Here is a 26,194-nt window from a genome sequence, read left to right on the forward strand (position 1 = left end):
GAATTTGTAGAGGCAAGGATTAGAAGGATGATATTCCAGAAAACTATGGATCAGTATAAAGTGAAGGGGCACACAGACACTGTATATGAGCCATGAAAATGTACATAGATTTAGATCAGGAGGCTTGATTTTCAGAGGTACTCCTCTGAGAGGTACTGTTTGGAACCTAGATTTGTAAAGGTTGGAATTGCTTGGGAATTGGCATCTCACTTTTAGCTGTTAAGTCATAATAATTGAAAGAGCATGGGCTATTCCATAATCTGGCAAGGAGAATTCTGATGAGGAAAGGTTGAGTGAAAGTTTCACAGGAAGTGGCAGAGGCTGGCTGAGCACTCAGGCTTGTCTGCAGTCTGTCCTCGCACAGCTCCATCCTGCCGCCTTGAGAATGCAGCAGGAGTCGGAATCCCATGAAGCTTTCCATCCTGGAGGTTAGAATCAGGGTTGCCCAGGATCAGCCAGGAAGTGGGAAGTGCTTGTCTTCAGTACCTCCAGCTCCTCTTTGGTGTATCTTTCTTCTCGTTAGCAAATATTTGCTCACATTCTCCTGTAACCTTTTCATAGCAGAGTGTCAGGAGGGTTTGTATTATTTTATTTATTTATTTATTTTTAATTTTTTTAATTATAGGCTAATTACTTTACAATATTGTATTGGTTTTGCCATACATCAACATGAATCTGCCACAGGTGTACACGTGTTCCTAATCCTGAACCCCACTCCCACCTCCCTCCGCATACCATCCCTCTGGGTCATCCCAGTGCACCAGCCCCAAGCATCCTGTATCCTGCATCAAACCTGGACTGGTGATTCGTTTCTTATATGATATTATACATGTTTCAATGCCATTCTCCCAAATCATCCCCCCCCCCCCGCTCCCTCTCCCACAGAGTCCAAAGGACTGTTCTATACATCTGTGTCTCTTTTGCTGTCTCACATACAGGGTTATCGTTACCATCTTTCTAAATTCCATATATATGCATTAGTATACTGTATTGGTGTTTTTCTTTCTGGCTTACTTCACTCTGTATAATCGGCTCCAGTTTCATCCAGCTCATTAGAACTGATTCAAATGTATTCTTTTTAATGGCTGAGTAATACTCCATTGTGTATATGTACCACAGCTTTCTTATCCATTCATCTGCTGATGGACATCTAGGTTGCTTCCATGTCCTGGCTATTATAAACAGTGCTTCGATGAACACTGGGGTACACATGTCTCTTTCAATTCTGGTTTCCTCGGTGTGTATGCTCAGCAGTGGGATTGTTGGGTCGTATGGCAGTTCTATTTCCAGTTTTTTAAGGAATCTCCACAGATGCTCAACATCACTCATTATCAGAGAAATGCAAATCAAAACCACAATGAGGTACCATTTCATGCCAGTCAGAATGGCTGTGATCCAAAAGTCTACAAGCAATAAATGCTGGAGAGGATGTGGAGAAAAGGGAACCCTCTTACACTGTTGGTGGGAATGCAAACTAGTACAGCCACTATGGTTAGTATTATTTTAAAATACACATTTTAAAATTTAAAAGCATTCATATACATTAAGAGGTGAAGGACAGGGAAGCCTAGCATGCTGGAGTCCATGTGATCTCGAAGAGTCAGACCTGACTGAGCAATGGAAAACAACCATCTCTCTGTTTCCAAACCTTAAATCTTCATTAAAAAAAAGTATCCTTCTAGATATTTTATTTGGACATACAAGCACACACATGTATATCATTTTTTATTTAAGTGGACTCATGCATTTTCTATAACTTGCTTTCTGTAATTAACATATAAATTAAAAGCTAATTAATAGATTTTCCTACAACTATATAGTTCCACCTTATTTTTGTAATCAGCAGAATAATCTCTGTGGTGCTTCTACATGATTCCTACTGAATAATCTTTAAGCTTGTTTCCTTAATCCTTAGCTATTTATTATATACTCCGCTGCAGAGAACCTCCTTGTAGCCATCTACAGACTTGTACAGGAGTTACTTACAGGGTATTTATAAAGGAGTTCCTAGGTTGAAGACTTATCTGTATTTAAAAAGTTTGATAGGTATTGCTGAACTGTCCTCCAGAAAGGTTGTACTTATTTTTCATTCTGTCCACAGTGTATGCAAATTCTTTTTTGTGTGTTTTTATTTTTAAAGAGGATCCTGGACTTGGGGCCAGAGAAGAAAAGGCAAAGAGGAGATAGCCTGCTACAAATAAGTGGTGGCCGAGAGAAATGAAAACTATGTTCACACAAAAACTTGGACATAGCAGCACTGTTCATAATAGCCAAAAAGTGGAAACAACCCAAATGTCCATCAACTGCTGAATGAACTAACAGAATGTGGTATATTCATACAATGGAATACTATTCAGCAATAAAAGGAATGAAGGACAAATACGTGCTATAATATGAATGAGCCTTAAAAGCATCATACTAAGTGAAAGAAGCCAGCCACAGATATCACACATATGCAATGTCCGGAGTAGGCAAATCCATAGAGATAGAAAGTATATTAGTGGTTGCTTAGGGCTGGTTGGTGGGGTAGGCAGAAATGGGGGTTTGAGAGTGACTGCTAATGGGTGCAGAGTTTCTTTTGCACGTGATGAAAATGTTCTAAAATTAGATTGTGGTTATGGAGAAGGCAATGGCAACCCACTCCAGTACTCTTGCCTGGCAAATCCCATGGATGGAGGAGCCTGGTAGGCTGCGGTCCATGGGGTCGCTAAGAGTCAGACATGACTAAGCGACTTCACTTTCACTTTTCACTTTCATGCATTGGAGAAGGAAATGGCAACCCACTCCAGTGTTCTTGCCTGGAGAATCCCAGGGATGGGGGAGCCTGGTGAGCTGCCATCTATGGGTCGCACAGAGTTGGACACGACTGAAGCGACTTAGCAGCAGCAGCAGCATGGTTACACAAGTCTGTGAATATGCTAAAAACCATTGAATTGCACACTTTAAATGGTGAGTTTTATGGTATATGAATTATATGTCAATTAAGCTGTTGAAAAAAAAGAGCAGTGGCAGAATGCATAGAATGGAATGGAAAAGATGAAGACATGGCCATTAGCATGGGCCTGTGGGACAGACAAGAAGACCCTGTTAAAGTCACGTGGCAGGGAATTCAGACGGTGAAGGCATTCCTCTGGGCGACAGACAGTGTTCAAGCAGCTGCTGATAGGCAGCTGCAGAGGTGGATGGTGGATTTTCTCCCCGCTGGCAGCATGGAGACAAGAGGCAGTTACTGCATGCCTGGGCAGGGAGAAAATGGGAGCTAGTACCCTGGATTACTGATTCCTTGTTCTTGTTCAGTCCTTCAAATACACAGAAGATACTGTTCTCCTGGAAGGCAGCAGTAGTTTTTTTTGCTGACCTAGAAATGCCTGCTGTGCTCCAGCATTTGGAAAAGGAAGGTCAGAGAGAGGAAGCTGAGCTCAGCTGCTGAGTCAAGGAGAAGGGGAGGAAGACCTAAGGTCACAAAGGACAATGGGGCCCTCGCTTGTGAATAAGAGCAAGTGGTCAGTTTTGAATTCAGCAATTAAGCTTTTTCTACACAGTAAAATGAGTCGTACTTGCAAAGAGTCAGACACGACTGAGCAACTGAACTGACTGAGTGGAACTGACTGTTCTGGAATGTGTTTGCTAGTAAATATCATGCTAAGAAGGTTTAAAAGGAAGTTATGATTTTAACTGGCCTCTGAGTTGTGTTGATTGGTAAAATTTAACTCAAGGGAAAGGAGTTAATTTTGCAACAAACAGTGAGGGTTAAAGGAAAATCAACCCGCTTTTCTGCAAAAGCCTGGTTTTCTTTGTAACAGCTTGAACATGCCCTCTACTTCTCATTCCCTGTCATGATGATTCTGTAGCACAGATTAGACAGAACTGGAACATCCAAAACCTCCATAATTACTTTTAGGTCTGAGGCTTTTGGCTTCAAAAAGCCAAAAAGTAGGTCTCCATGGTTCTGTTTTGGAGGTTAATCATCTTTAGGTGGCTTTGACTGGTTTACCAACAGTTTGCTTCCAGAAGCCCAAGACCACACATGTTTGGATCAGTATACATCCTGATGGCAAAATGACTGTGTCAGGTTGAAGTCTTTTTCTTTGTCACTGTGTTTGATTCACTCCCCTCACTATGCTTTATTCTCCAAAAACTTCATGTAAGTATATATGATGAATATTAAACTCTTAGTTTTGGTGCTCCCCACTCCAGTACTCTTGCCTGGAAAATCCCATGGACGGAGGAGTCTGGTAGGCTGCGGTCCATGGGGTGGCTAAGAGTCAGACACGACTGAGCGACTTCCCTTTCACTTTTCCTTTCATGCATTGGAGAAGGAAATGGAAACCCACTCCAGTGTTCTTGCCTGGAGAATCCCAGGGACGGGGGACCCTGGTGGACTGCCGTCTATGGGGTCACACAGAGTCGGACACGACTGACACGATTTAGCAGCAGCATTCTTGGTGCTTGATTAGGATGTAAACAGGCATCTCTTCCTCTTTTAAACCTTTCCAAGAAGTAACTTCCCCCTCTCATTTTATTTGACTTGCTAAAGAACCTTTGGCATTGAGAGAAAATTTGGCTGATGATTCAGTGTGAGGGAGAGGAGGAGAGAAGTTCTGGCAGATGCATAACAACTGGTGGATATTTTTATATTTATTGCTATTCTTAGTCTAAGGTCCGTAGTTAACTAGGGAGTAACTAAGCTCAGTTACACTTATTAGACATAGAGACTTTAGTTTGAATACGTCACTATCTAGGCCTTTGGGAAACCCATATGTTTAGCTGATTGTAGAAATGCAAACCTTCTCCCAATGGAATTCCCTCTCATTCAATAAATGAAGAATAAACTTCTAATAGATTAAACTGTAAGATAATTAAAATTGCTGTTTATTTCTGGCTATTAACCAAATCCTAACCACTGCATATAACCGCATAAGATTTTTGTTTGGTTTTGGCTTGTTTTGCTTTTTGGTTCATTTCCCTTAATGTATTTTAAGGATAATATAAAATAAATTATGGCTTGTATTAGTATTCCTTTTTGTGTTCTTGTATTAGAATTCTGGAAGTAGCAGTGAATTCACAGGAGGACTCAAGAATGTGAGAGATCATATGTTGATTATATCTTAATTTTAAAAATTAATGAAAATAAAACAAGTATAGGTACATGGTGTTTCCACCACTTACTGAGTTGGGGGTATAAACTTTCATCCATTGCCAGCCCACTTAAAAATTGTGACTGTGAGTTGTCATGACTTAACTTCAAAGCCCAGCTTGTTCTCTTGGTAGCAGAGCCAAACCATTTTAATTATGCCTGAACAGCTATTATAAGTTGGTGTAGGCAAGTGAGTAAGAGTCTTACTTTGCTGGTTGATGATATTGCACGTATTTCAGTTCAGTTCATTCACGTCTGACTCTTTGCCACCCCGTGGGCTGCAGAACGCCAGGCTTTCCTATCCATCACTAACTCCTGGAACTTGCTCAGATTCATGTCCATCGAGTCAGTGATGCCATCCAACCATCTCATCCTCTGTCATCTCCTTCTCCTCCTGTCTTCAATCTTTCCCAACATCAGGGTCTTTCTCAATGAGTCAGTTGTTCGCATCAGGTGGCCACAGTATTGGAATTTCAGCTTTAGCAACAGTCCTTCCAACGAATATTCAGAACTGATTTCCTTTAGAATTGACTGGTTTGATCTTGCAGTTCAAGGGACTCCCAAGAGTCTTCTCCAACACCACAGTTCAAAAGCATCAGTTCTTTGACGCTCAGCTTTCTTTAAAGTCCAACTCTCACATCCATACATGACCACTGGAAGCCATAGCTTTGACTAGATGGACCTTTGTTGGCAAAGTAATGTCTCTGCTTTTTAATGTGCTATCTAGGTTGGTCATAGCTTTTCTTCTAAGGAGCAAGTGTCTTTTAATTTCATGGCACATATTTAGATTCAGCTAAATGTCAAAATTACCACCAGCCAAGATAAAGTCATTGATGAGGGCATTAACTTTCTCAGTGTCTGATAGATGTTTCGTAGAAAGCAAAACTCTTTCTTTCATTTTCTTTTTTTTAAACCACAGATTGAGGAAGCAATGTGATGGAAATACTACTCTGAACTTGGTTCTAACTAATGAGAAAAACTGTTTATTGAAGTAGAATTGACTAAAATCTTGGGAAGGAAGTAACCATGACACTATTATTTTGTAACTTCAAAAGGAAGTAAAGTGGGGGATAGCCATATAGTAACAGTGACTTTAGGAAAATACACATTTAGAGAAAGGATAGAAGTTTTTCAGTCTCCAGAGACTTGAAAAGTGAAAACAATACAAAGAGAAAGGCAGAAAGGAAGAAAAAATTTAAGTTGTGGGAACGAGGAAGAAAAAATACATGGAATCATTTTAAGAAGAAGGACGCTTTTGATGAAGTGGGAAATTAAGAGAACATGTACAGAAGATTGAAGGACAAGCACAGGCTCAAGGAAAAATGCAGGAGAGTGGCATAAAACCAGTAAGAAAATACCTGCAAAGCTCAAGTTCAGACTGAGCTGAGGTTGGAGAGAGTGTGAAAGACAACAGAAAAGGGCTCTTTAAAGCTATGTTCCGAATAAGAACAAGTAAAGGCTAAGCTCATTGCTTGGGGCAGATGAAATAATGTTAACATGACGAAAAGCAGACCCACTCAGCTACTTGGCTTCTCTCTTCCTCTATCAAAGGGAGTGATCTTTAGACTGGAATGTGTAACATAAACATGGTTAAGAATAAATTGAAGCGCAGAGGATCAGTGATGATAATAATAGCTGCAACTACAATTTCTTGAGATCTACTCAGGACCAAGTATTAGGAAAGATAATTTAGTTTTGTTTTTTTCCAAATTCTTATGGCGGCTTTTGCATAGTAGAGATTATTGTCACCAAACCCATTTACAGGGAAGAACACCAAGGCTCAGGAAGATTTAGTAACAGGCCTGAAGTTATACATCCAGTAAGTGATGGGCTGAGGTTCAGATCCAGGCCTGACTCTTTTGCCTGGACACCCTGCTGCCCATGCCTTTCAGCCCCTGCTGCTGCTGCTGCTGCTGCTAAGTCACTTCAGTCGTGTCCGACTCTGTGCGACCCCAGAGACGGCAGCCCACGAGGCCCCCATGGCCCCCGCCTCCATCCCTGGGATTCTCCAGGCAAGAACCCTAGAGTGGGTTGCCATTTCCTTCTCCAATACATGAAAGTGAAAAATGAAAGTGAAGTCGCTCAGTCGTGTCCGACTCTTAGCGACCCCATGGATTGCAGCCTACCAGGCTCCTCCGTCCATGGGATTTTCCAGGCAAGAGTACTGGAGTGGGTTGCCATCGCTTTCTCCGTTCCTTCAGCCCCTAGATGTTTTAAATCAGATTGTGTCTTTCAGATTAAGTTATGTTCTGAGACACATAAATGGACAAAAAATCCAATAGATGTTATTGAAAATCCATAGTGTGTAATCGCAGGGGAAACAAGAAAAATGGAATATCAAAATGATGAAAAACAAAGACTATCTTAATTTCCTTTTTAAAGGTTCACCTTAGACTACCTCAAGCAGAGTCAGGACACTTGAGATTTTGTTCTGCAAGTAAATGGTTGTAAATGAAAGCAAGGATCCTTAGGGCAGCAAAGGTTCACAAAGCATCACAAATTAGACACCCCCGAACTCCCTTCCTTCTTAATTATATAACTGGTAACCCTATCTTTTGACAGAGAATCCTATATGGCTTATAAACAAGTTGAATTAATCTAGGCTCAATTGAGTAGATTCATATTTCTTTGAACTCCTTTACACAAATTATCAACTTTAAACAAATAGGCTTTGTTGTTGCTATTCAGTCGCCAAGTCCTGTCCTACTCTTTGCCACCCCATGGACTGAAGCATGCCAGGCTCCTCTGTTCTCTACCATCTCCCGGGGTTTGCTCAAATTTATGTCCATTGGGTTGGTGATGCTATCAAACCATCTCATCCTCTGGGTTGCCATTTGCTTCTCCAAGGGATCTTCCCAACCCAGGAATAGAACCCTAGTCGCCTGCACATGTGTCTTGCATTGCAGGCACATTCTTTACTGCTAAGCTTCAGTTCAGTTCAGTTCAGTCACTCAGTCGTGTCTGACTCTTTGGAACCCCATGAATCGCAGCACACCAGGCCTCTCTGTCCATCACCATCTCCCGGAGTTCACTCAAACTCATGTCCATCGAGTTGGTGATGCCATCCAGCCATCTCATCCTCTGTTGTCCCCTTTTCCTCCTGCCCCCAGTCCCTCCCAGCATCAGAGTCTTTTGCAATGAGTCAACTCTTCGCATGAGGTGGCCAAAGTACTGGAGTTTCAGCTTCAGCATCATTCCTTCCAAAGAAATCCCAGGGCTGATCTCCTTCAGAATGGACTGGTTGGATCTCCTTGCAGTCCAAGGGACTCTCAAGAGTCTTCTCCAACACCACAGTTCAAAAGCATCAATTCTTTGGCCCTCAGCTTTCTTCACAGTCCAACTCACATCCATAAATGACCATTGGAAAAACCATAGCCTTGACTAGACGAACCTTTGTTGGCAAAGTAATGTCTCTGCTTTTGAATATGCTATCTAGGTTGGTCATAACTTTCCTTCCAAGGAGTGAGCATCTTTTAATTTCATGGCTGCAGTCACCATCTGCAGTGATTTGGGAGCCCCAAAAAATAAAGTCTGACACTGTTTCCACTGTTTCCCCATCTATTTCCCATTAAGTGATGGGACCAGGTGCCATGATCTTTGTTTTCTGAATGTTGAGGTTTAAGCCAACTCTTTCACTTTCATCAAGAGGCTTTTTAGTTCCTCTTCACTTTCGCCATAAGGGTGGTGTCATCTGCGTATCTGAGGTTATTGATATTTCTCCCATCAACCTTGATTCCAGCTTGTGCTTCTTCCAGCCCAGCATTTCTCATAATGTACTCTGCATAGAAGTTAAATAAGCAGGGTGACAATATACAGCCTTGACGTACTCCTTTTCCTATTTGGAACCAGTCTGTTGTTCCTTGTCCAGTTCTAACTGTTGCTTCCTGACCTGCATACAGGTTTCTCAAGAGGCAGGTCAGGTGGTCTGGTATTCCCATCTCTTTCAGAATTTTCTGAGGCTTCCCAAACAGGCTCTAGTGAGCTCAAAATGCCATATTTATGGCATTTGTCCTGTCTATTCATATAGCAACTCTATAAAAAAAGGAAATGAAGTTTTTTAGCCTGAATTGTTCTTGCTAAAACCCTTGTGGTTTCTGGTATTTGTTGCCTTCTGAGTGCTTATGAATTGTCTGTGTCAGCATTCCTCCAGCTGTTTACTGAAGGATTCTATAGATGTTGGAAAGTAAACAGGTGTCATCTTATGAAAGCGCAGTTTGGGAAATGCTTATCTGTATAACAATTTATTCTTAAAGTTTCCCAGGGATAGATATCAAGTTCATGGATCTATGATTTAGGGAATCAAACTCTTTGATTGTTTAAAAAATCTGGGCTGGACTGTTTGCATCCTCTTTGGTTGTTCAGAGTATCCCACATCTTTATACCTATCGGTGCACTCAGCATCCTAGAGTGTACTTTACCTTGGCTTGGTGACTTGAAGTCCTTTAAAGGAGTTAGGCATACTCTTACTTTTGGGGCTTTAATTCCTACTTAATGCTTTTTACCTTTTGAGGTTTGAGGAGCAATTAGATATGGCATGCCTAATGCCTGATGGCTTAAAGTAGGAGCAGCAATTGAAGTTCCAGTTTGAGAGATTTCACATCATTATAATGAAGGGCTTTCTAATAATTTGGAGGGGAAGCAGAGATTGTATTTGTTAGTGACATATAAAGAGATTAATTCATTGGATGAGATGTTAGAGAAGATGACCTTCTCACACTAAGATTTCATGATTTACGGATGTGTTTGTTTCACACTTAGTGAAAAAGAGGATGGCTCCTGGATGCTGTCAAAATCTTAGAAATCAGAGAGTATTTTTATGGTACTGTTATTATCCAGGAAAAGCATATGCAGCCTCAAGTTCTGAAGAGGAATTGCTGCCTTGGTTATTCAAAGGGCATAGGTGGCTGGGCAACAGATACATTTTAAGAATGCTTCAGTTTATTACAGTGAAATCACCACTGCCTGCTCTTCAGTAGCACTCCTCTAAGTGGTTTTGTTTTTATTGATCACCAAAGAAGAGAAATCAAATTTTGGTTAGAACCCTATTTTCATGTAACAGGACTGTGTTGAGATTAAAACTTTGCAGACATTTGAAATGAAATGGAATTAATTAACAGCCTCACCCTGTAGGTAGGTTGGAAGCAACACTCGTTGAGATTTTTGTCAGAACAGAAAGTTGCAGTCAGTATTCATTTTTTCAAAACAATTAATGGTTCTTTGAAAATAGCTCATTTCCCCCACAGTGATGAATAAATTACCTAAAGTAATGGGATGAACCAGATTGTACTTTGTTGTCGAAACAAAACATTGCCAGGAGTTATAACAGATATTCAAGACCAGACTGGGTGAATTCCTTGGCAACATCAGCATTTGAAGAGTATAACAGAGAATAGGTTTGTAATATTCAGTGTACACTTGGACCTTAACAATATAAAATGAAAAGGGACTTATAAAATACGACTGTTGTTGAATAGATTTGCATCAGGAGTAATGTTGGAGTAACCATCACTAGTCTTGCCCAATCATGAGAATTGTGGGATATTGATTATGGTGGTGTGGACAGTTGTAACATATATTATGGGATTTTTGTAACTTTCCCCTCCCTGTTCCAAAGTGCTTCAGAGCAGTAACCATATGTATTGTCAAAATGGACTCATGTGTCTCTTTCCTGGTAGATTGTAAGCTCCTTGAGGCCAATTATGGAATGTGTCTTAATCATACTCGACTGGACTCTGATACTGATGGCTGCATGTGGCTACTAGTCTGATGATCACTAGACTTCACTGGGGCCATGACATCATGATGGTCTACGCCCCCTCCTCTCCTCAGTTGCACAGGCTTCTAGCCAGCCTCGGTGGCTGTAACAAATGTTTGTTGAATGAACAAAGGGAGGAATGAATGAACAGGCTACCTATTTTTTGCTGTGTACTGGCAGACCATTCTAGAATAGGACTGACTGATACAGACATCAGTATTCTACCGGGCATGTGGCAACCAGGCAGTTTCATGGTGCTTGTGACACTGTTGCAGTCACCTCCCCTTCCTGCCACTGTCTCTGTTCTGAGACACACAGCACAGTGTAGTTTTCCATCTTTCTCTTTTTTCTGAGTCTCCGTATTTTGGGAGTACCTCGCACATACCAAGCACGGTGCTAGTGCTTTTCCTTATATTCTGTATTTCATCATGTATACTGCTTTCGCTTTGAAAAATATCTTATTTTACTGGTGTGGAAACAAAGATCCAGAGCGACCCAGCCCGTGGTTGTACAGAAATAAATGGGAAGTGCCAGGGTTCAGCCCAGGTGTCTCTGACTCCAGACTCCATGTTCCTTCCTTTGCACCACGCAGCCTCCCTGGATTGTGCCTCTCTGCTGCTCTTTTCTTTCTCTCTGTCTGTCATCCCTGTCCTGCCTCACGGGCTGTTTCCTCACCCAAAACACAGATGGGGGTCAGTCCTTGAAATAACACTTTTCAGAGGATACTGAAATTGTTCGCATCTTACATGATGTCACCAAACGTTCGGCCTTGTTTAACCCTTTGGTTATAATTAGGCCATTTCCCACTGCGATGATCACAACTTAGCCTTTGGGTCTCCTGTTTCTTCTCAGACAAGTCTGAACACTGTGGAAGAACTCATCTTCCTGCTGGGCCAGTTGCCATTCTCCCCAGTATATCCTACAGTGCCTCTCCGTCTCTTCTTCTAGAGAGGCAGCCTTGAGGGCTGGTTGAGGTCATGGTCTCTGGAGTCAGAATGCTAGGGTGGGAACCCCAACTTTTGCTCCTGGCTAGCTGTGTTACCTGGAATAAGTTACCTCTGTGCCTCATTCCCTCACCTGAAAAATGGAGATGACAGCAGTACGGCCATCATAGGATTGTTGATTTAATCCACGTAAAGCTAAAAGCACAAAATTAGACCCTCAATACATTTTAAGTATTATTTTGAATAAAGGCCAACAGGCTCACTCATGGTTTAAGATTCATCCCTGAACTGCTTCAGTATTCGAAATCTTTTGATTCTCATTCAGTCTTCCTTTTCCTCGGCCTCCCATCTTCTGCCTGTTCCTCCCATCTACCCGCAGATCATCAGCCCACCGCTGGAGCCTGAATCATCTTCTACCTGCATCTCACTCTCTGGGCCAGCCTGATCCTCCCTGTCCGCGTCTGTCACCTGGCCTCCCTTACAGAGCGTCCAGAGCCTTCCAAAATCCTTTGTCTTTCATGAAGCCTTTCTTACTGAAGGGAGAGATGGGAATAACCCCCTGCTTGTACCTTTTCTGAATATGCACCTTCGCCTCACCAAAACACAGTGTTGTTGACGTGCGTTTGTGGAAAGAAACCATTTGATTGCACTGCTCTCTCCGAACCTAAATGTGTGTTTGGAAGATCAGTATTCATTAGAAAGGGGCACTTTTTCTCTCCGTGCCTGGTCTGAGCCCATAGCTCATGGGAGATAAAGGCTCTGACTTCAGAGGCCCTAGTCCAGAGTCACGTGGCCATCTGTAAATAGTAGATTCTTGATTCAGACGAAAGGCAGTTTGAATTTAGTTATCCACACACAAAAAATAAAAAACCCCTAATCCCTAACATACATTTTGACAATGGGTGTTTAATGCTTTACTCAGATCTAACAGTAGAAAGACCATTTAAAGCCTCTCATCTTGCATCAGGGGTTTTAAATTTCTCTGCATTCTCAATAAATGTTGACTAAAGATATTTTCCCCAGAGTAGACATAGAAAGGGGCTCTTGAGAGTCCCTTGGACAGCAAGGAGATCAAACCACTCAACCTGAAAGGAAATCAACCCTGAATATTCATTGGAAGGGCTTATGCTGAAGCTGAAGCTCCAGTGCTTTGGCCACCTGATGTGAAGGGCCAACTCACTGGAAAAGACCCTGATGCTGGGAAAGATTGAGGACCGGAGGAGAAGGGGATGACAGACGATGAGATGGTTGGATGGCATCACCGACTCAATGGACATGAGTTTGAGCAAACTTCGGGAGATGGTAAAGGACAGAGAGGCCTGGCGTGCTGCAGTCTATGGGGTCGCAAAGAGGCGGAGACAACCGAGGGACTGAACGACAACGAGAAGACATGGGAAACACCCGTCCTTCTTCCTAGCCATTCATTCCCCTCCACCCCCCGCTTCTGAAAGCTTTCTTATTTATCCTTGGATATTGTTTGTCCCTGCCTTGTATTTCTGCCTGGATTAGAGGAATGACTTTCACAATCAGTGGCAGGAACTGTTCTGATCCTTAAGAAAAAACTGCCGCTGAATAGTGCATAGTCTTCCACTTTGGAGAGATGACAAAAATTATAGTGGTTTTGCCTGTCATTTAAAAAATAAGCAGACTCTGAACCTGTCTGGATTTATTGGCTTTGCAGAGCCAGACTGAGGGTACACTGTGCAGCAGATGGTAGCGGGACAGATTCTTCTTCAGGACACTGACTGTGGCTTGGGCTTTTCTTTCTTTCTGTGTCTCATTGCCAGCAATGAATGTTGAAGCATCAAGCCTTTTCCACCTTTGTATAAAATTAATCACAGGCAGACTCAGTGGCCTTGAGCTCCTTTTCATCTCTGTGTTGGACCAGATCCTTGTCACGACTGCTTAGTGGTGTCCTAGACAGAGGTGGGCATTCCTGAGGAGCAGCGTATATTCTATAAGAAATGCCTTTTGGATGCTGATTGGCTAGGTTCTTTTATGGGAACCGTTGAAAGTGAAACAGTGAAGAAATAGAGGCATTCAGGGCAAAAGATACAAGTCTTTGTTTTTATCTTTAACATGAAATGTTGGAGTAGGATATTTGTTAATGGAGAAGATGGAACTGTTGCTTGAGCAGAAGTCCTTTTTATTGCTACATCTAAACTTTTACATTTACTTTAGCTTCCAGACTGCTGTCTTATACATAATTGAATTTTAACTTCACAGCAATCCTGTGAAGTTGTAAGGAAGATATTTATTATCTCCAACACATATACAGAGAATCATTTCTGAAGAGGCCAGATCTGATCAGCTTGGCTTGTGACTGAACCCAGATGTCTGTCTTCCAGTTCCAAGTACAGTGCTTTCCCCGCTAGATGTGGAAATCTCACTCTTGATGGTTCAGATGGTCTGGGCTTGGGCCTAGAAATGACACTTTCATCACACACTCCCAGAAACTGATTGTGATGAAGGTATGTACTGGACCACACTTTAAACCCACCCCCCAATTCTTGTCCTCATTAATAAGAATCTAGGTTTCAGCTCCTTAAGTTAATTATGATGTATTAAAGTATAAGTGGAACAACCAAACACTTATACTCCTCCTGATATGATCTGATGGAAATGATATTAAACATATGGTTTTTAAGATGGAATGTTTAACTTAAGACTCAGAAGTTCATTTAAATATTGTGCCAAAAATCAAAAATGATACATGCACAAGTTTATTTATCATAACTTTGCTTGTGATAGCTGAAGATAGTAACCTTCCATGTATCCATTAAAAAAGGAATGGTTGAATAACCAAATGGTATAATCATAAAGAGGAGTAATATGAATCTAAGAAGGAATGAGAAAGATTTCTATTTCTTGCTATGAAGTAATCTTTAAGATTTATTGTTAAGTGATTATAAATAAAGCAGAAAAATGTGAGAAGTTCTACAAAACAAATGATTCAATGTCTTCAGTAAATAAATATTATGGGGAAAAACTAGGGAGGGGGAACTGTTTGTTTTAAGGGAAAAAGGCTTGCTGCTGCTGCTGCTAAGTCGCTTCAGTTGTGTCTGACTGTGTGTGACCCCATAGATGGCAGCCCACCAGGCTCCACCATCCCTGAGATTCTCCAGGCAAGAACACTGGAGTGGGCTGCCATTTCCTACTCCAATGCAGGAAAGTGAAAGTGAAGTCTCTCAGTCGTGTCTGACTCTTCGTGTCTGAACCCTACCAGGCTTCTCCGTCCATGGGATTTTCCAGGCAAGACTACTGGAGTGGGGTGCCATTGTCTTCTCCAAAACAGGCTTAAGAAACCTATAAACAAATGCAATGTATGACCCCTGTTGGGAACTTGATCTGTTCAAATGAACTATAAAAATGCCTTTCTTTTTTAAACACCAGGAGAAAATAAAACTTTTTTTGCTTATTACATTTTATTAAGAAATGATTGAAATTTTATTGATTTTGATAGTGGTATGTGATTATTTTTTAAAAGTCCTTACCTACTAGAGGCACTTGCTATTGAATTGATATGACGCCTGAGATTTTCTTTTAAAATACTCTGTCAAAAGGACATTTGTTTAACCAAATAGAAGAAATCAGAATGGTAGAATGTAATCCTTATTGAATCTTGGTGATATGTTTGTGGGGTTGTTTACACTTTTCTCTCCACTTTATTGTATATGGAAATTTTACACAATAAAAAAGATCAAGTTGTGCTGTTTTAGAGGTAGACTTCTGGCCCAAGTCCTGCATTGTAGCCTCATATCCATATAACTCAGGGAGAGTCACAGCTGCTCACTCCTCCTTCTTTCCATCCTTTTTATACTTGTTCAGTTCCTTCTGTTTCTTCAAAAACTGTTTACTGAACCACATGTTCCACCAGGCACTATTCCGGTGTGACCAGCTTTATGAGACACAGAGACTGTTCTCACTTTACAGATGAGGAAACTGACGCTCAGAGAGGTTAAGTTTCTTGCCCACAAACCCACATCTGCCTGTCCCCCAAATCTGAGCTCTTATGCATTTTGTGCTGCTTCCCAGGAGTATTCCTTTCATTTTATAGTTTCTAAATTTCGTTTATGGACACATTGTACAAAATGAGTAAATAAGGATAAATCAAGTGGAGCAGCGTCTATACGTTACTTGTGTGTGAGGAAGATATAAGATCTCTTTCTTACTGTAATAATTACAAAGACCAATTCAAAGGAAAGGGCTTCCCAGTTAGTGCTGGTGGTAAAGAACCCATTGGCCAGTGTAAGAGACCTGGGAGAGATGGGCTTGATCCCTGGGTTGGGAAGATCCATTGGAGAACAAAGTAGCGACTGGCTCCAGTATTCTTGCCTGGAATACTGGAAATTTCCATGGAGAATTCCACAGCCAGAGAAGCTTGGTGGGCTATAGTCCGCGGGATCTCAAGGAGTCAGACATGACTGAACCACCAAGCACACACATGCACAATCAAAGGCGAAGTGGAGATGAGAGCGAAATCCATAGCAACTTTCTTCATACCCATGAAAAAGTAAAGCTCTGTGAATTGTAACTTTAAGTCACAAAATAAGGCTTATTTGTGCTTGTTCTTCAACAGCACGCATTTGATCATCTTTTTTCTGAAAATGAAGGCTAGAGGAAAAATGGCTGATTTCATTTCTTATGTGTTTGAACAATACTTTTAGGACTATTGAAATGGAGAAGTCCTTTCAAACTAACAAAGCAAACGAATAAAGTCTTGAACTTCCCATGGGCCACTCTTCGCTTTACTGTCTTGCAAAATCATTTTGGCATTGGTAAAAGCCGGGTGTGCCCGTGGGCATGTGCAGCCACGCCCCTGCCATCTGTCATGTATGATGCTCTAGATGGAAGATACAGCAGACATCATTCAGGGGACAAGAGTGAGTGCTTCCCTGAATTCCTGCTGCTGGGCGTGTGTGAATCGTACCTCCTGCTTTACAAGATTTAGTGTGCAAAACCTCTTCCTTGTGCTCCTCTTTGGCTGCTCCCACATAATGACATATGCTGTAGAGATAGATGTCTGACCAGAATCTTAGAAAATTAGACTAATGGGTCTGAAGCTGTTGTTTCCTTCAAGAATTGAGGCTTAACTACAGTCAGGCTGAATGAAAACATTTTACCCATATCCAGGGCATGCCAGTGAGAGCATCCAAAATGGATGAATAGTAAATATTGTTAAGATTTATGGAGTCTACTGGATGCCAGGAACTTTGCTAAGCCCTTTAAATACCTAATCACATTTAACCCTCTCAGGAGTTCTATTTTATATTAGTGGTGGCTGAGGCACAGAGAAGTTAAGTGACTCACCCAGGGTTACTCAGTAAGTAGCAGAGCTGTCAGGAAGTCTCAGAGCACCAGCAGAAAGATGATTAACAGCCATTAATCCACACGGCCATGACTTGTCCCTCTGTGGACTTTCAGGGCACCTTAAAAACCTTTGTTATATATAGAGCTCCATTTTACAGTTTTACAGATGTCTGGAGCCAAGCAGAAAGCAATGAAGAGACTGATAAAAGTACACAAAATCCATGGTATTTGATATTAGATACACAGAGTTGATAATAGAACACAGAGTCCTAGAGTGATTTACTGACTAGTGGGAAAGCCAGTTGGCTTGGCTACCTTGCAAGATGGTTAAAGGACGTAAGCATGGATATTCATTCAAGACTGTCAGAAATTAGGTCAGAAATGAAATAAAAACAAATGGCAAAGATACCATCTTGATATAAATTTTAAAATCTGTTCTGAGTGATGAAAGAGGTGTCTATTCCTTATTGATTTATGAGAAAAGCATGGAATCTGCTTGTTTTGAAATCCTAAAACCTCTTCAGGCCCAACTATTATTCATAGTTAATGTAGTGTACTTTTCTTAAAAGAATAGTATTTCACAAATGCTGTTTCTGACTTCAGTCACGTATAGAAACACTGGAATATGTACAATATGGTGTTTTAATTTTTTTTTAATAGGAACTATATTTGATCATGCATATGCTGCAAACATCTCTAAAAATAATTTGCAGTTGGTAAGTTGTTTCTTTAGTGTCTTTTCCTGGTCTTGGAGAGCAAATTTTAAAATTTAAATTTGATAAGGTTAGGAGTAAGGAGGAGAAGTTTTGCCAACTTATATAATTGGAATATGCTTTAGCAGTTATGTAATAATTGAGAATGACTCAACATAATTTTTCTCTGGCTAATATAAGAAATAAAAGTAAAAAATTATATCTCCTCTAGAGGGTTGTAGGCTCGAGTCAGCCACTGGTATGCATGACCTATGAGTCACTTGCTAGTTATCATCGTCCTCATCTTCCCTATCCCTGACCTGTGGGTGAGAAGTCAAGGATGATGGTTCTTTGGGGTGTCCTTCATAGCTTCTTTTACTCTTTAGTATTCTTTAGTATTTATAAATACTATAATATTTATATATTTATTTAAATATTTAATATTTATTAAATTAAAATTTTTATTAATTAAATTAAATTAATTAAATTAAAATATTTATTAAATTAAAATTATTTAAATAAATATTTATATATTTATAAATATAGTATTTATAAATACTCTTTAGTATTTAGTATTTAGCTGCGTAGCTCCTGGAGAACAGAAAAGAGAGGCCCAGGAATGGATCTGTAAAAGCAGAGTAATTTGTACATACGAGATCTGTGGGGAATAAAAGAAAAAAACGATGATTTGCTGTCTGGGCAGTACCAACAATATTTATAAGTGATGTGAGCTCATAAAGGATTTTGGAGGAATAGTGATCCCTCGCTTCCCTGGTCATTAACTAAGACACATGTTTGGTTACCAGTGAGGAGCTGGGTAGCAAAGTCTACAAGAATAAGAACATTCCAGATCTAGTCCTGTGGCTCATGACCACGAGCCAGTCTTTTAATTCTTTGACCTTAGATTTGTGTAAAGGGTTTGTACTTGAGCTCAGTGACTGTGCTGTACTTCATGAAAATGGTATGACTCTAAGTTTCTGTGAGATATCCTGGTAAGGCAGGACAAGTGGAGTGTTAATTTGGTTTTGCATTAAAAGCAAGTACTGGTGAGGCAGCAGGACATAACAGGGGTGATAGACTCAAATGCAGCGTCTACTTGGCCTGTGTAGGCAGATGAGTGAAGTGAGTTTGGTATAGGGGAGGTACAGACCTGCGTTTTATGCAAAACACCAGATTTTTGACCACTGACCATTCATGTCATTGTTACCAGATCACTATTGTAGGCCGCATAGGGCTGGCTGGGGGGCCTTCTCCTGTACACGTCTGGCCTGCTCTCCACATTTTAGAGCTAAGGGACAGGCATTTTGACTCTGGCAAACCTGAGTGTGAACCTTAGCTGTGCCTCTAATAAATTATGTAAACTTGTACATCTGTATTAATTTCCGAAAGTTTCATGGTTGTTTTGTCTGTAGAAATGAGAATGATAGTACCTCTTTGGTTAGGTTTCCTAAAGATCACACACCGTGGCATGTAATGCCCAGTAAGTGCATTCTAAATTCTAAATGTTAATTGTATTGCTGTGGTGGTGGATTTTATTTGTATATATATATGGAGAAGGCAATGGCACCCCACTCTAGTACTCTTGCCTGGAAAATCCCATGGATGGAGGAGCCTGGTGGGCTGCAGTCCATGGGGTCGCTAAGAGTTGGGCACAACTGAGCGACTTCACTTTCACTTTTCACTTTCATGAGTGGAGAAGGAGATGGCAACCCACTCCAGTGTTCTTGCCTGGAGAATCCCAGGGACGGGGGAGCCTGGTGGGCTGCCGTCTATGGGGTCGCACAGAGTCGGACACCAATGAAGCTACTTAGCAGCAGCAGCAGCATATATATAAAACCTCATTAGCCAGTTGCTCAGAATTTAAAAGAGAATGGTAGATGCTGGTGCTTTTTCATAGATCTGAAATTTCTTTAACTTTTATTTCAGTTACTTAGAAATAAAGATTTCGTCCCAAAGAGATACCACTCAGAGGGATACGTTTTGTATTTGCCAGTGGATAAAAGAGGCAGTAAAATCCACTAGATCTTCGATTACTCTCAAAAACCACCTTTGAGGATGAGGAAACCCGAGGTCACGTTTCCTCCTTAAGAAAAAGTCTGGTGGATAAAGGCCTCATTGTTCCATAGTTTGATGATTCTCAAGGGAAATGTATTTTGAAAAACATTTACTTCCTGACCTACTATGTGCAGGGCTGTGTCAGGGAAAAAAATATAAAGATGACTGAGATGTAGTGGGATTGCTGTATACAAGAGCACCCTGGCTCTTTAGACCACAGTTGGTGCAGAATCCCACGTGAATTCTCCTTGAGAGGCTGCAGAGGCGGTCCTGGAGTGCCGCTCTTGCTTAACGTGTCTCTGAAATCTCTCACTGGAATTTGCCTTTAGAGCCCTGGCACATTTTTGCTGGAGATTTTTTTACGCTGATGGTATTCTTAGAAGGTGGATTTGATTTGGGGGACTGGCCAAGAACTGTTCATCACTATGTCTGCCACATAGGTGGCGACCAAATTGGCTAGAATAATGTTTGGTTAAAAATAAGCCAGGACCGTAAGTTATATGACAGGTTTTCTTGTGTGTCATGTAAACTGATTATGGAGACGAAGGCAGCTCCAAAAGAGGTTTTCTGTAAGTTTTTTGCTCAAAACCAGTCCAAAAAATTCCAGTCTCACTGGAATATCTCTGTACCTTCGTAAAAGGGCTGCTTGGAAGGGAGGGGTGCTTATCTGTGCACATGTTATAATAGGTGCCCTTAAAGAACCTTGTAAATACTTACCTCTTAGTAAACCCAGTTTTTTTTCCCCCCTTTTAAATGTTATGGCCTTCTACCAAGTTCAGGGATATATTTCTTCCAAGAAAATGAAACGAGTTAAATCTACTCTAAGGAGACTTTAATGGGAAAAAATACCTGTTTATACTAAGTCTTTAAAGTTAGCTGGATGGCAACCATTGCCTCATTGTTGACTATGACTATTTTACCAAGATTTAGGGGCAAATAAACTGCCCACCCATTGTTGAAATTAGAATGAAACTGTTCTGGGGTATACCTCATTCATGCATTCCACAAACATCTTTTGAGGCCAATTGTATGCCAGTTGGGCTTCCCAGGTGGCTCAGTGATAAAGAACCCACCTGCCAAGCAGGAGCTGCAGGAGACATGGATTCGATCCCTGGGTAGGGAAGTTCCCCAGGAGTAGGAAATGGCACCCCACTTCAGTATTCTTCAGAATCCAGTGGACAGAGGAGCCTGGCAGGCTATAGTCCATGGGGTCACAAAGGATCAGACCCGATTGAAGTAACTGAGCATGCATGCACATGTGCCAGTCATTATCAGGCATTTGTGATAATAATGACAAGAATGCAAACTTCACTCAAGGAAGCCCAATATGCAAGAATACAAACTTACTCAACAAGTAACTTGAGTGGATTAAGTAGCTTCCAGGGAAAGGTGGTCACTGCATCTTTCTTGAGCGGGCTATGCTGCCCCCTTGATATAGCAGGCTCTGTGAGAGCTTGAAGGAACCAGAAGACAAAGCATGGAACTTCCAGTAGTTTATAGTTTTAGGGAGAGAACATAGGGTGACTGACTGGTTTAGAAGAAACAGGGAGTGACTAAAGGAAACATGCAAAACAATGTTAAATTTAGATTTTTGTTTTTGATTAAAAATTTTAAAAATTATATAGCTTTAAAAGTTGAGAGCAAAACAGTGGTTGCCCTGGATTTGGGAGGGAGTGATGACAAAGGGGCAGACAGAGACTTTGGGGGATAATAAATATTATCTTTGACAATGGATAATGGATATTATCTTGGATTGTGGTGCTTGTTTCATGGAGGTGTGCCTATATCAGATTGTATCACAGTGCATACCAAAATGTATGCAGTTTATTGTTTGTCAAGTATGCTTACATAAGGTTGGTAGAAATTGTACAATTTTGTTATTGTGGAAGGAGCTCCCAGAGGAGCCTGTCACTTAATGGAATTACGCAGGAACTCCTACTAAACAGTGTGGCCCTGGCCCAGATTCCCAGAGTCGGGGATATTGTCAGCTCTATTTCTCAAGATCACAAAGTCACCATCCATTTGAAAAATACTTGTGGAATTCTGCTCAGGAAGAACTTTGTTTCCCTGGGTGGAAGCAGTACGTGTTCTCCTTTCTGATAACTATAATGAATGCTACTCCTTTCTTCTTTCTGGCTCCCAAGAAACTCAGACGTAAACTTGAAGCTTAGTTCTAACAATCGTGGTCTGCATACTTGTGTTCATATTTTCACTGGGCTTGAATTTCCATTTTATCTATATTTCCCTCTCTTAAGACTCTGTATTTTTTGAATATTGATACATTTATATGTTCTTGATGGAAATCTCCTAATATCCTTTTTGTGGTGAGTCAGAGAATGAAATCTGCTGACTATGATTTAATCTGCTGACTTTTCTTTGGGCAAGGGATACTTGGACTAGAAAACCAAAGATTATAGTAAATTTGGAAAACCAATATAGTTCTTTATGTTTAAGCATGATCAGTCCTCAAATTTGCCCTGACCTTAGGAATTAACTCTCTTGGTCCCAAGTTTTAACTAGATGTGAATTTCTTATGAATAACAATCATATTTACACCCCACAAAAGAGAAAGGAAAGAAGCCACTTAATTAACGGTGATTATTATCATCTCCTGCAAAAATAAATCATCTCTCTCTTTCTCTCTCTCTCTCATACAAATAGCTAACCCCAGACGCCTCTCCCACTTTTCTTCCCTCCTTTCACTCAAAACATTGTGGTCTCTGCTACCATAGGAGCTGTTGAAGGGAAAGAAGTTAGATTAAATAAATACTTTGTTGTGGTTCAGTCGCTCAGACATGTCCAGCTCTTTGAGACACCATGGCCTGCAGCATACTGGGCTTCCCAGTCCTTCACTGTCTCCCGGAGTTTGCTCAAACTGATGTCCATTGAGTCGATGATGCCATCCAACCATTTTGTCCTCTGTCACCCCCTTCTCTTGCTGCCCTCATTCTTTCCCAGCATCAGGGTCTTTTCCAGTGCGTTGACTCTTCTCATCAGGTAGCCAAAGTATTGCAGCTTTAGCATCAGTCCTGCCAATGAGTATGCAGGTTGATTTCCTTTAGGATTGACTGGTTTGATCTCCTTGCAGTTCAAGGGACTCTCAAGAGTCTTCTTCAGGACCAATTCAAAAGAATCAATTCTTCATCACTCAGCCTTCCTAATGGTCCAACTCTCACACCTGTACCTGACTACTGGAAAACCCATATCTTTGACTATACAGACCTTTGTCAGCAAAGTGATATCTCTGCTTTTTAATATACTATCTAGGTTTGTCATAGCTTTTATTTCAAGGAGCAAACATCTTTTAATTTCATGGCTGCAGTCACCATCCACAGGGATTTTGGAGCCCAGGAAAAGAAAGTCTGTCCTATTTCCATTGTTTCCCCATCTGTATGCCATGAAGTGATGGGAGTAGATGCCATGATCTTAGTTTTTTGAATGTTGAGTACATTGTTTCAAAAGAGAGAAAAGAAACCATGAAAATAATGCTAATGAATTTTTCATTTCAAGGCCAGCTTCCAGAAAATGCTCTATGGCAGCCCAGACTCTGAATTTTTTCACGTAGCTTTGTTCCTCTAAGTGTCCAGTAATTAGATATTTTGATAAGAACTTTCTTTCAAGAATAGAGATACTTCTGAGACTCAAGGTGTTAATAATCATATACAAGTAATTGTTAATTCTTAAGAAAGCATTTTGCTCCTCACAACTAGCTGGGGTAGAGAAAGAATTCATTTTTGAAGAAGATTATATTCTGAGATGTACTAGGGGCTTCTCAGATGGCTCAGTGGTAAAGAACCTGCCTGCCAATTCAGAAGACGTGAGACATGGATTCAATACCTGGGTGGGAAAGATCCCCTGGAGGAGGACATGGCAACCCACGCCAGGATTCTTGCCGGGAGGATCCCATGGACAGAGGAGCCTGGCGGGCTACAACCATAGGGTCCATGGCATCGCAAAGAGTCAGACATGACTGAAGTGAGCACGCAGGTATACTCTGTGGGAGAACTGCCGTGGTAAGCATTACAGTAAGACTGTGGACAAAATAAGGGTACTGGGGTCTTAGAAAGCAGGAGTTCAAAAGCAGGACAGGCTTGCAGAAAGGTGATGAGAAGGGGCTGAAGAAGCTCTTCAACCTATTTTATAGTGTTCTTTAAGGCAGGCCTAGCATTCATGAAAGATTCATTCATATCTTCTCAGTGCTTTCTGCACCAGGGTTCCAAGATCCCAAATCCAGGCCAGTACTCCTCTTGGTGAACATAAGTTATCTTGCCTATATTACTATTACTATAGGTGAGATAACTCATTTGCTTTGTCCTTGCTGAAGTGTTTTAAAGAAAGTCCTAGATAACATGACATTTCTCTCTTAAATACTTCAGAATTCATCTATAAAAAATAAAAAAAAATTTTTGTATATAACATATTAATCTTATGTAAGAATAATGAGGTAACGATATTGTAATATGTATGCTGTAACACCTGGGATTCTAGTTGGGTTTATTATGTATTAAATAGGTTTGGGTATAAAGCTAGCTTCTGTTTATGCTCTTATCTCTACCACTTAAGTCTATTTCAAGCTATAATTTAGTAATTTTCAGTGTTCTTAGAACCCTGGTGTCACAAAATATAATAATAGTAGCAATTGTTTTTGTAATGGGTATAGTATTTTTAATGGAAAAACATAGAACTTAATATGTGCCAGTTACTGTTCCATTTATGGATATTCACTCATTTAAAGATATGAGGCATCTACTATTATTATTCCCATTTTACAGATGATGAAACTGAGGAACAGAAAAGTTAAGTAACTTAGTTTTCCAAGGTCACGCAGCTCTTAAGTAACAAAACCTTGATTTGAACATAAGACTCTCTATATCCAGTTAGAGCTTATAATTGTTATACTGTGTCTACAGGATTGAGGTTTTCCACAGCTAAAATAAAATTATAAAATCCCCCTCAAGCCACAGAAAAAAATTAGCAATATATACAATTTCCTAGGTGTTAACTTTTTCTTCCTCAAATCTTTGTACCCTGGACCACAGTTAACCAATGAATGAACAAATTAGTGTTAATGATACAAATATGTATCACTGCATATAAACAACCCACAGTAAACTAAATTGTTGCTGAAGTAATTTGGAGTCAAAAAGCAAAAATAGGAGAATTGCAAGCACAAGTAACTCAAAACATGCATGGGTGATTAGGCATTATTCCTCCAATTTACAGAAATTCCCACCATCTGTAAATGTTCTGCCACAGTGCCAGACGTTGTATGACAGTCAGACTGCTTATTAGCATAATTTTGAATGAGAGTCATTTGCAAACTCTAGTCATGTACTAATTTTAGTAAACCTAAATAACTCACTTAATAAGTTATACTATTTTTTCATGCACAAGAACAAAATAAAGACCATGAACTTGGATTTTTTCTTCCGCCATCCGTGAGAGCTGAAGAAAGAACGTGGGTGTGCCTAGCTCGCTGCTTACCTGGAAGCCCCGCACGGCCCACCTGCAGACTGTGGGCCACAGTTTGAGAATCCCTGCTTTAAAGGAAAAGTAACTTCTATACCTTTTGTTGAAGCTACTCCATTAGTGTGGTGGAGTTTGAATTGTTTCAGTGATAGCACTGTTTAATCGGGCTTTCTGTTTTCCTTCTTCATAACAGTATTTCTCACTTAAAATAAAAATCAACTTTCCTTGAAATAATGTCTGGGCTTTTCTTCAAAACAGCCCTCTGGGTGGAGAATTGGGAATGAGCTGGGGGTAGGGGCGGCAGATAAAGTATGATGGGGAGGAGAGAGCTGTCAAAGCCGGATAACATGGGGCATTCATCCACTGTTCTGTTTTTCTATGTCTTAGAAAACAAAAGTCAACAACAACAACAACAACAAACTCTTCCTCAACCCCCGCCCTACCTACTGTGTTTCTCTGGTCTCCTTTGTAACAGAGCTTCTAGAAGGAGCTCTCCATATAACCCCTTTCTCTTTCTGCATCCTCCACTCTTGTCACTTGGGTCAGTTTCCATCCCTCCAGTCCACAGGTACCTCTGTTAAGGTACCTCTGATCTCCATCTTGCCATATATGGTGGTTAATTCTTTTTCTCACATTACTTGACTTTCAGCAATATTTGATATCACACGTCACTTTTTCCTTCTTGGAATATTTTCTTGTCTTGGCTGATGTCAACTCATACCTTTTATTTCTGCACCTCCTTGATGGTTCCTCCACCTCCTGACCTCTGGCTATTGGAAAGCCTCCTGGGACTTCTCCATACTCTTTCTCTGGACAGTCTCAGTGGGTCTTA

General features: G+C 40.7%; 1 protein-coding gene across 10 annotated transcripts in view; it reads left to right on the plus strand.

The window, feature by feature from the left end:
• CRADD (CARD and death domain containing adaptor protein) overlaps nucleotides 1-26,194 on the plus strand; it is a 190,676-nt gene that overhangs the window by 104,081 nt on the left and 60,401 nt on the right. Inside the window, exon 4 of one of the 10 annotated variants that reach the window (XR_015163551.1) lies at nucleotides 2,141-25,593. The exons of the other annotated variants lie outside the window; for them this stretch is intronic. The gene's annotated coding sequence lies outside the window, so the exon portion shown is untranslated. Of the gene's footprint in view, nucleotides 1-2,140; nucleotides 25,594-26,194 lie in introns of those variants that run through there. 10 annotated transcript variants of the gene reach the window in all.

The sequence above is a fragment of the Bos grunniens genome, chromosome 5, assembly GCF_055505025.1.
Source record: "Bos grunniens cultivar Pamir isolate PY7600 chromosome 5, Bosgru_T2T1.0, whole genome shotgun sequence".
NCBI classification, from domain to species: domain Eukaryota; kingdom Metazoa; phylum Chordata; class Mammalia; order Artiodactyla; family Bovidae; genus Bos; species Bos grunniens.